Genomic DNA, 12,036 nt, shown 5'->3' on the forward strand with positions numbered 1-12,036 from the left:
CCAGGAGCCAGACAATGTAGGCATCCTCTAGAAGCTGAGAAAGACAAGGAATGGATTTTCCCCTGGAAGCTCCAGAAGGAACTCAGTTTTCGATTTTGTTTTTTTTTTTAATTAAAGTATAGTTAATTTACAATGTTGTGTTAGTTTCAAGTGTACAGCAAAGTGATTCAGTTATGTATATATATATATATATATATATATATATATTCTTTTTCAGATTCCTTTCCATTATAGGTTATTACAAGATATTGAGTATAGTTCCCTGTGCTATACAGTAGGTCCTTGTTGTTTACCTATTTTATGTATAGTAGTGTGTATATATTAATCCCAAACTCCTAATTTATCTCTCCCTCCCTACCTCTGCTATCCCTTTTGGTAACCATTAGTTTGTTTTCTATGTCTGTGAGTCTATTTCTGTTTTGTAAATAAGTTCATTTGTATCTTTTTTATTTTTTTTGGATTCCACATATAAGTGATACCATATGACATGTGTCTTTCTCTGTCTGACCTACTTCACTTAATATGATAATCTCTAGGTCCACTCAAGTTCAGCCTTTGATTTTAGACCCTAAGACATATTTTGGACATCTGACCTTTAGAACTGCAATAGATAATAAATGTGTGTTTTTTTAAGCCACTAAGTTTGTGGTAATTTGTTACAGCAGCCATAGGAAACACTCCCTTACCCTGATCTTTATTTTTTTCCATAGAAGCTTTCACTTCCAATCATTCCATATAATATACTTATTTACTGTGTTAATTGTCCATAATCTTCTCCCTCCCTTTACGACAGTGCTGTCCAATAGAAATAGAATACAAGCTACACATGTAATTCTAAATCCTCTCATAGCTACATTTAAAAATAAAAAGAAACGAGTGAATTTAACTTATCTGTTTAACCCATTATATCACTTCAACATGTAATCAATATTTTTGAATTATGGAGATATTTAACATTCTTTTTGTGTGTATCCTAAATCTTCAAATTCCAGTGTGTTTTACACTGCAACACATCTCAGTTGAGATGTGGACTAGCCACATCTCAAGTGCTCAACAGCCACTCAGGGCCTGTAGCTACCATTTTTAGACAGTGAGTACAGCCTTAGAACGTCAGCTCCAGGAGGCTATGGATCTCTGTTTTGTTCATAGCTGTATCCTCAGTGCCTAGACAAATGCCTGGCACACAGTAGGTGTTCAATAAATACTTGCTGAATGATTCAATGAACAAATTTTCTGTGGTAGGCTGAAAATGGCTCCCCGCAGAGATATCCATGTCCTAATCTCTGGAATCCATGAATGTTACCTTATTTGGAAAGGGGTCTTTGCAGATGTTATCAAATTAAGGATTTTTTTTCCCCACGCCCTGAGGCTTTCAGGATCTTAGCTCCCAGACCAGGGATTGAACCTGGGTCCACAGCAGTGAAAGTGCTGGGTCATAGCCACTGGACCGCCAGGGAAGTCCCAAATTAAGGATTAAAATGGAGGGATTATCCTGGAATATCGAGGGGGACTCTAAATGCAACCATATGTGTCCTTATAAAAGGAAGGCAAAGGAAGACTTGATACAAACAGGAGAAGGCAATATAAAGGCAGAGCAGAGAGAGATCTGAAAATGTTGACCTTGCAGATTGGAGTGGTGTGGCCACAAGCCAAGGAACACTTTCCAGAAGCTGGAAGAGACAAGGAATGGAGCCTCCAGAACAAGTGTGGCCCAGCTGACACCTTGATTTCAGCCCAGTGATACTGATGTCTAATTTCTGACCTCCGGACCTGGAGGAGTGTAAATTTCTGTTGTTTTAAGCCACCGAGTTTGTAGTCATTCATTACACCAGCCCCAGGAAACTTACAGTCTCAGCACTATTAATGAAAAGGAAAAATAAGAGGAGAATTAATACTCAACTCAACCTCATTCCAGCAACAAGGACATTCATCTACTAGAAAAATAGGAAAATCCCTCTTAATCCATCTAATGAAGAGATGCATTGCCACTAAAATTTTACATTTTATAATGACCAAAGTGCTGTAATTTTAGATGTCAACTGAAAAATGTCCCAGGGAATAGAGTTTTTTCACAATTGTTTTTGAAAGCCAAGAACCTTGAGGATGGCTGCATTGAGCAGTGAAGCAGGAAGCAGGGGTTGGAGAGACTGCAGGATACAGTCCCTGATCTAATGTTCATACAGCACCGAGGGGGGCGGTCAGACCCCAGGAGACGGGAGGGGTCATCTCCTGTAAGAAGGAGCTGACCTCCAGGGCAAGCAGGGCATCAAGAATTTCATTGATTTATTATGTGTTTGTATGTATGTATTTATTTTTAAATTGTAGCAAAAACATATAATTTACGCTCTTATCTTTTTTTAATTTTTATTTATTTATTTTTGGCTGTATTGGTTCCTCGTTGCTGCAGGAGGGCTTTCTCTAGTTGGGGCGAGCAAGGACTAGTCTTCGTTGCGGTGCGCGGGCTTCTCACTGCAGTGGTTTCTCTTGTTGCGGAGCACGGGCTCTAGGCGCACGGGCTTCAGTAGTTGTGGCTTGGGGGCTCTCGAGCACAGGCTCAGTAGTTGTGGCACACGGGCTTAGTTGTTCTGCAGCATGTAGGGTCTTCCCAGACCAGGGCTCGAACCCATGTTCCCTGCATTGGCAGGCGGATTCTTAACCACTGCGCCACCAGGGAAGTCCCTACACTTTTTTCTTTTTTTGTTTGTTTGTTTTTGGTTTTTGGCCATGCCGCATGTGACATCTTAGTTCCCCGAGCAGGGATGTGACCCGTACCCACTGCACTGGAAGCTCAGAGTCAACCACTGGACCACCAGGGAAGTCCCCCATCTTACATATTTATAAGTGTGCAGTTCGGTAGTATTAACTATATTCACATTGTTGTGTAACAGATCTCTGGAACGTTTTCATCTTTTAAATCTAAAACTACCCATCGAACACAGCTCCTATTTTCCCCTTCCCCTCAGCACCAGGCAACCACCTTTCTAATTTCTGTTCCCATGATTTTGACACCTCTAGATATCTCATGTAAGTGAAATCATACAGCATTTGTCTCTTGGTGGACTGGTTTATTTCACTAAGCATTAAGTCCTCAAGCCTCATCCATGTTGTAGCATAGGACAGGATTTCCATCTTTTAAACTGTTCTTTTTTTTCTTTCTTTCTGGCTGTACCACCCGGCATGCGGGATCTTAGTTCCCCGACCAGGGATCGAACCCATGTCCCTGGTAGTGGAAGCGTGGAGTCTTAATCACTGGACCACCAGAGAAGTCCCCCATCTTTTAAAAGACTGAATAACATTCCATTATTTGTATATCCCGCATTTTGTTTATCTGGTCATCCTTCTGTGGACAATTGTGTTGCTTCCACCTCTTGACTATTGTAATACTGCAATGAACAAGAGGGTGCAAATATCTTTTTTGAAATCTTGCTTACATTTCTTTTGGATATATACCCAAAAGTAGCATAGCCAGATCATATGGTAATTCTACGTTTAATGTTTTACAACAGTTCTTAATTTAATTAAAATTAATTTTTTAACAGTTTATCTCTAGGCTGTTTGCCTTAACAGCTGCACTGCTTTACATTCCCATCAAGAATGCACAAGGGTTCTGATCTCTCTACATCCTTGCCAACACTTATTTTCTCTTTTTTGGATAGTAGCCATCCTAATGGGTGTAAGGTGATATCTCATTGTGGTTTTGGCTTGCATTTTCCTAATGATTAGTGATGTTAGGCATCTTTTCATATGCTTGCTGGGCATTTGTACATCTTCTTTGGAGAAACGTGTATTCAAGTCTTTTGCCCATAATTAAATTGGGTTATTTGTTTTGCTGTTGTTGTTGAGTCGTAGAAGCTCTTTATATCCTGCATGAGTATGTCTTGTGGACAGCCCCACTTGCTGGATTTGTCTAATGTTTCTTCACGATCAGATTCCAGTCCTGCAGTTAAATGAAGAATACTGTGTAGGTGATGCTGGGTCCTTCTCAGTACCTCCCATGAGGCACCCCGTGATCTGTGATGCTAAGTTTGCCCATTGAGTTAAGGAGTATATTAGTTTGATTGGGCTGCTGTAGCAGAATACCACAGACTGGGTGGTTAAAGAACAGAGATTTGTTTTCTCGTGGATCTGGAGGCTGGAAGTCTACTAAGGTGTCAGTAGGGCTGATTTCATTCTGAGGCCTCTCTCCTTGGCTTGCAGATGCCCATTTTCTCCCTTTGCTTCATATGGTCTTTCTTTTGTGTGTGTCTGTGTCCTAATCTCCTCTTCGTATAAGGACACCACTCACGTTGCATCAGGGCCTGCCCATATGATTTCATTTTCACTTAATCGCCTCTTAAAGGCTCTTTCTCCAAATACAGTCACATTCGGAGGTACTGGGGGTTAGGACTTCAACATATGAGTTTGGTGGGGGCACACAGTTCAGCCCATAATAGGAAATGACTGTCAGATCTCTTCCCATTTGAATTATGATGTTATCCGTAGGTGGTACATTGAGACCCTGTGAATAGCCTGTCCCCCAACAACTTTTTTACCCAATGCTTTCAGCACCTCTTTTTGATCCTTGCTGAATCATTGGATTTATTTGTACTATTATATTCTATTCATGGCCGTTTTCCACTTCCTGGAGTAAAATGACGTTTCCTGTGTAAATAAATGTGTCGAATTAAAAAAAAAACTGAATCGATTTAAAGAAAATCATTAAGTAGCTAAGCGTACAGGTGATGCGTAGATGCGAGGCAAAGTATGGGAAAGTGAAACCAAGTGGCTGATGTTTGGGGTATCATTGGTTTAGGGCTTTGGCAACACTTTGGAGCTCTGGGCTTCGTGCTGGATGCCTCCTCTTGAGCTCCCACTCCCACGGTGTCCCAAACTGGCCACAGCATCTCCCTGAAACCCATTCCTCCTGCTAGTCCCCATCTCAGGGGGCCCCCCGATCCCCTGGTCTCTAGGCCAGCCAGAGCCTGAGCCTCGTCCTGCACCCTTCCTCTCCCCACTCCCTCCCACCCCATCCTCCCTTTCCACAGCCCCATCCTGGTCCAGCCCCAGCCTCCCTCTGCCTCCTGCCTCCCAGTCCTGGGGTTCCTCTCCAATACCCACCCACGTGGCAGCCAGAAGGAAATTTTAAAAATAGATCTCAGAGGTCTACCTCTCAGGCCAGAAATCAGGTTTGCAAGAAACACTATTTTATTTTTTATTTAGAGAGATACACATTCCATAGACAGAATGTGGACCATCTCAGGTGGCGTGGGGGGTAGTTGGTTTTTATAGGCTGGGTAATTTCATATGCTAATGAGTAGAAGGAATATTCTAACTATTTGGGGGAAGGGGCAGGGGTTTCCACGAAATGGGCCACTGCCCACTTTTTGGCCTTTTATGGTCAGCCTCAGAACTGTCATGGCACCTGTGGGTGTGTCTTTTAGCATGTGCTGATCTATTACAATGAGCATATAATGAGGCTCAAGGTTTATGGGAAGTCAAATCTTCTGCCATCGTGGGCCTAGTTGATTCTAACTAGTTTTTGTTGTATTCTCAAACGGCTGCGTCATTCTTTTAACAGTTGTGCCCTGCCCCCGTCCCTCCTGCCTCACCTGGAACGTCTTCCCCACATGCATGCTTGTCTGACTGCCTTGTGTTTTGCAGGGCTTTGCTCAACTATCACCTTTTCTATGACTTCTCAGAAGGTACAGCCTCCCTTCCTGTTTTATTGTTAATCCTGTTAGCGAGCCGTTGACCAAAACCGCCCAGCTTGGCCAGGCAGGATGAGAACCGCTTGCCTGAGTTGTCTCACAACAGAAGGTCCTAGTAAAGAATGAGGTGCTGCCACTGAAAACTAACTGGGAGAATTCGGGAGGGGCTGAAAGGAGGGAGGACATGCCCGCCCATAGTATCTCTTGTAAAACCAGCCCAGAAAAGTTCGGGAGGGGCCAAAAGGTGGAGGGAAGAGATGATATATCCTGCCAACCTCCCAGAAACCCTCACGCTGGAATCCATCTTGGCTGAGTGATGTGCACGCCACCAGGAAGGACCGAGTCGGAACGATTGGCCGGGGACAACCCGGAAACTAACGCTGTTATAAAACCAGAGACTGTGAGCCACGTGGCAAAGCAGTTCTCCTGGTTTCCCTAACCCTGCTGCTCTCCACCCAGATGCCCCTCTCCAATAAAGTCTTTTGCTTTATCAGCGTGTGTGTCTCCTCAGACAATTCATTTCCGAGTATTAGACAAGAGCCCTCTCTTGGGCCCTGGAAGGGGTCCCCCTTCCTGCAACAATCTGATACTATATATCAATGGTTTTCAACAGCAACTTGTTCAAAAGGCAAATTCTAGAAATAAACCCTGGCACGTATGGTGAAATGATTTTCGACAAGGGTGTCCATATCATTCGATGGGGAAAGGACAGTCTTTTCAACGAATGGTATTGGGAAAACTGGGTGGATAGCCACGTGCAAAAGAATGACGTTGGACCCTTATCTAACACCCTATATAAAGATTAACCTAATATGGATCAAAGACCTAAATGTCAAAACTATAAAACTCTTAGAAGAAAACATAGGGGAAAAGCTTCATGACATTGGATTTGGCAATAATTTCTTGGGTGTGATGCCAAAAGAATGGGCGACAAAAGAAAAAAGTTAATTGGACTACATCAAAATTTAAAACTGTGCTTGAAAGGAAACATCAACAGAGTGTAACATCAACCCACAGAATGGGAGAAAATATCTGCAAATCATAAAGGGTCAATATCCAGAATACATATAGAATTCCTAAAACTCAGCAACAAGAAAAACCCCACAAAAATCCAATTTTATTTGTTTGTTTGTTTATTTATTGGCCACGCCGTGTGGCTTGCGGGATCTTAGTTTCCCGACCAGGGATCGAACATGGGCCCGGCGCCCCCAGCTCTTCCCTGGGCGGTGGAAGCACGGAGATCGTAACCACTGGACTGCCAGGGAATTCCCTACAATCCAATTTTTAAATGGGCAAAGGACTTAAATAGATATTTCTCCAAAAAAGATATGCAAGTGGCTGAGAGGCACATGAAAAGATAATAAACGTCACTAATAATTAGGGAAATGCAAATCAAAAGCACTATAAGCCACTATTTCACCCTCATTAAGGGACAATGTATGCTTTGCCTGTTTATTCTCTGGCTCCCCCCACCCCCCAGCATAGATAATAGCTAATGCTTAGTGGCTTGCATGCCTATTGGCGGAGGTCGTCAAGACTGCCAGTTGACCTGAGAGCTGGGCCCGGGCTATCAGAGTCTCCTCACCCGCTCCCCTGTCCTTGGAATGTCCACTGTCCACTGTTCCCACAGTGGGAGCTGTTCCAAAGACACAGCCTTGGGAGAGTAGGGTTTTGTTGAGACCATCTCGACGGAATGTGTGACTGAGCCCAGTTAGGCCTCTGTATATAAACTTTGAAGATTCTGGCAGGTGGGTAAGGAGATCTACTCATCTTGTGGCTGCCCATAGACGAGCCTTGTATGAACTTTCCCTTGCTTCTTAAACCTGCCATCTACCAATCTGGACATGCCTCTTTCTTGGGTCTCTCCTTGCCCTCTGTGTACAGGGGCCAGTTTGCAAACCAACCGTGCCACAACCTGAGGAGGTAAAGACTGCATTATTAGCACCCCCGTTTTACAAAATAAGCCTCAGAGATAAGGGATCTTGCCAAGGCCGCATAGCTAGGAAATGGCAGAGCCAGGATTGGGACCAGGCCATCTGGCTCCTCAGCACGTGTGTGGTCCCAACCCAGAAAACCAAATCATCTGGGCTGAGAGAGGATAAGTCAAACATCAGCTCCCCGAGGGTGGGAATTTTGTGTGCCTTGTTCACTGCTGAATCTCCAGTGCCTAGAACAGGGTCCGGCACAAAGCAGTACCCAGTAAATATTTGTCAAATGAAGGAATAAATGAATTAAATGAATTAAAATAGATACTAAATTTTCAAACGGTTTATTGTTGTTCTTAATAGTAATGGTAGTTGGACACCCCTCTTTTTATTTTTTAAATTTTCAAATTATTTATTTATTTATTTATTTTATTTGTAATTTAATTTTGGCTGCGCTGGGTCTTCATTGCTGTGAGCGGACTTCTTCTAGTTGCAGCGAGCGGGGGCTACTCTTCATTGCGGTGCGTGGGCTTCTTATGGCAGTGGCTTCTCTTGTTCCGGAGCACGGGCTCTAGGCGCGCGGGCATCAGTAGCTGTGGCACACGGGCTCAGCAGTTGTGGCGCGCGGGCTTGGTTGCTCCACGGCATGTGGGATCTTGCCGGACCAGGGATTGAACCCGTGTCCACAGGGATCTTAGTTCCCTGACCAGGGATCAAACCTGCGCACCCTTGCAATGGAAGCACGGAGTCTTAACCACTGGACTGCCAGGGAAGTCCCCTCTTTTTATTTTTTAAATTGAAGTATAGTTGATTTACAACATCATGTTAGTTTCAGGTGTACAGCACAGTGATTCTGTTATATATTCTTTTTCAGATTCTCTTTTTAAAAATTTTGTTTAAATTAATTAATTTTTTATTGAAGTATAGTTGATTTACAATGTTGTGTTAGTTTCAGGTGTACAGCAAAGCGATTCATATATATCTCTATCTATCTATCTATCTATATATTTTTTTCAGATTCTTTTCTCATATAGGTTATCATGAAATATTGAGTATAGTTCCTTGTGCTATACAGTAGGTGTCCTTGTTCCTTTTGGTCATCACCTTGATTGTGGTGGCGGTTTCACAGGTTTATACATAAGTCAAAACTCATCAACCGTATTCTTTAAATATGTATGGTTTCTTGAATGTCAGGCATATCTCAGTAAAGCTTGGGGAAAAATAAGTCACAACTGTGTAATGCAACTGAGAACTTTTCCTCTACCACACTGGCTTCACCCATTGACCCCTAAAGGCATCTGAGTTTTCAATCTGAGGCCCAATAGGCCATGAAGCTATTTCCGCATGGAGCCCTGAAGAGGCTTTAAAAAAAGAAAAGAAAAGAAAGCTGGCCTATTGCTGCTTTGGGGCCTGTCACATTTCTCTCCTGAGCCCCTGAGCCCACAGGGGAGCAATTTCTTGACTAGGGAAGAAAAAAATGAGAATACACATAGGAAAAAAAAGAAGCCCAGCAGATGGGAACATGGCTAGCTACCCCACTCACAAGTAGGCAAGAGGAGGGTGGATATGGGGGGAGGGTGGCTGTAGTTCTCCCAGGAAGCAGGGAGAAAGTCACTGCTGAGAGTGACAGCGAGGAAGGCGCTGTTAGAGAGGTTTGAGGAGAAGATGTGATACATCATCTGGGAGAGTCAAGGGACCAGGGCCAGAGGCAAAATTTGTTAGGCAGCATTCCAAGTCGGTGGGTATGAATTTAAGGCGAGAGCAGTTAGCATGATTGTGTATTTTTTTCCCACCCACATTCATCTGCACAGATGCAGGCATGTGATAGAAGGAGCCTTAGATTTAACAAGGATTGTGGTTTTGCCAGATGAGTAGGGTGGAGAGGGGGAAGTGTGTAGAGAATGTGCGTAAGGGGGCGATTATAGTGGTTTGTCAAGGAATTTAATCTGTGTGAAGGTATGAGGGGGTGGAGGGGTCATGGAAACATGGTAGGGCAATGGATTATCGGAGTTGAGCTTCTGAAGGGAGTGAACTAGAAAGACAGGTGATCTGTAGAGCGCAAGATGCATGAAACTGAGGTTCTAAAGAGGCTGCGGTGATTGAGACAAGGTCTAAGTGTGACCATGGGAGGGACACAGAATAATGTAAATCAACTATAATTTTTTTAAAAATTCTTGTTTTTGTTTTTTTTTTGTGGTACGCGGGCCTCTCACTGTCGTGGCCTCTCCCGTTGCGGAGCACAGGCTCCGGACGCGCAGGCTCAGCGGCCACGGTTCACGGGCCCAGCCGCTCCGCGGCACGTGGGATCTTCCCGGACCGGGGCGCGAACCCATGTCCCCTGCATCGGCAGGCGGACTCTCAACCGCTGCGCCACCAGGGAAGCCCAAATTCTTGGTTTTTTAAAAAGTGTTTTTTCAAAAGGCTACAAGCCAGGGGAATCCCCACCTCCATCTGGACGGGCTTGCTGTAGGTGTTTGAGAGCAGTTATACACACTCGCGACACTGATGTGGATGTCTGGTCCTGGGAGGCCATGGAACAGGCCTGTGTCAAAGGGAGAGGGAGAAGAGATGTTCCTTAAAAAAGAAGCATCTCATAGTGGATAGAGGACCAAAAGGAGCTGTAGATGTTGGCCACCACCATGAGCCCTGCACTTGGGGTGGTTTTGAATCATGAGCAGTTTTGACCCCTCAGCCCATCCTATGGGCTCTACTTTCAAATCAGATCCATAACCTGCTCACTTCAATCCCTCCACGGCCCCCATCCTGACCCCGTCCACCTTCTCCAGCCCATTCCCATTGAATTAGCCTCCTGTCTTCCTGCTCCCACCCCACCTCCCAGTCTGTTTCCCACACCCACAGCACGCAGCCACAGGGCTCCTGTGAACACCTGAGCCAGATCGGGGCCCTTACCTGCTCGGAACCCTCCTGCGGCCTCACCTCAGAGTAAAAGTCCTCCCCTCCCTATGGCCCAGGAGGACCCTCACAGACTGCCCTCTCCCCCTTTTCTGATGTCATCACTTACCATTTACCCCTCCCTTCCTCTACTCCAGCCACAAAGGTCTCTAGCAATTCCTGGAACACACCAGGCACATTTCACTGCAGGGCCTTTGCACTGGATGCTCCTTCTGCTTGGAATGTTCTTCCCCCAGTATCCACATGACTTCCTCTCTCTCCTATTCATTCAGACTTTTGCTAAAATGTCACCTTCTCAGTGAGGCTTCACCTGAATACCCTTTTGAGCGGAGCAAACTGCCCTCATGTACTCCTCATCCTCCTTCCCTGTTTTATTATCTTCATAGCAGTTATCACCTCTGATACATACTTTACTGATGTATTGTGCATCTTTCACTAGAATGGAACCCCTGGAAGGAGGGAATTTTTTCCTGTCTGGTTCACCATTTTTATCCCAGATTCCCCAGAGTGTTAGCTCAATGAACATCTGATGAATGAGTGAATGACCCCAGGGTACGTCCTTAGAGGGGTGAAAACATACCCACTTTTGGCCCCCAAAGAGCCCAGATTCTAGTGAGGAGACAAAATTTAAATAACCGGTTGTTTTCACATGGCAATACGAGCAAAGAGGGAGATACATGGGAAGCCATGATTGTAACTGTGTATGGCGACTAACTAGTCTGGGGTGCTTAGGAGGTGACATTTGAGCCAAGGCCTCTCAAATGAGGAGCAAAGATCTGGGAGAAGGGTGTTTTAGACAGAGGGAACAGTCCGTGCAGAGTCAGGAATGAACTCTGGGTATCTGATGAACAGAAGGAGACCCAGGGTTTGTGCCATGTAGAGGACTAGTGGAAAGGGTTAGGCATGGATTTGGATGGGCCCACAAGGGTTGGATTATGCCGTGGGGGCCCTAAGGAGGGGAGGACTTGTTCTTTCAGATGCTGCCCAGCTGTGGTGAATTTCAATTGGTCTTTCCCCTCTCTGAGCCTCAATTTATGAAATGCAGGTAGACCTGAAGTCCCCTCCGCTTCCAGACATTCTCAGCACTTCTCAAGACCACCCAGTGTTGCAGGGGCTATTACCAACCTCCTACCGGATGAGGAAACAGAGGCCCCAGAATGCTAAATCACTTTTCCAAAGCCACAGAGTAAGTAGGTGCCCCGTCCCTATTTGAACGCTGGCAGTCTGACCCCAGGACTCATGCTCTTAACCTCCAAGGGATATTGCGGACCCCATCACCGTAACAGGCACTGCAGTGCACTGGTTATGTGTCTTTGGTTGCAGACAAATCCTGCTATATGCCACTTAAAAGCGGTGGGATCCCGGGTAGGTCGCTAGCGTCCCCTGAGCCCATTTCCCCGTCTGTACAGTGTGCACCCCAACATTTACCTCAACCAACAGAACACTTGGCTGACCAGGAGGAATGAGGCGAGATTCCCAAACAACTGTGCGACTTTCTGTGAGGGATGGGG

This window comes from Kogia breviceps, chromosome 18 (assembly GCF_026419965.1).
Source record: "Kogia breviceps isolate mKogBre1 chromosome 18, mKogBre1 haplotype 1, whole genome shotgun sequence".
Taxonomy (NCBI): domain Eukaryota; kingdom Metazoa; phylum Chordata; class Mammalia; order Artiodactyla; family Physeteridae; genus Kogia; species Kogia breviceps.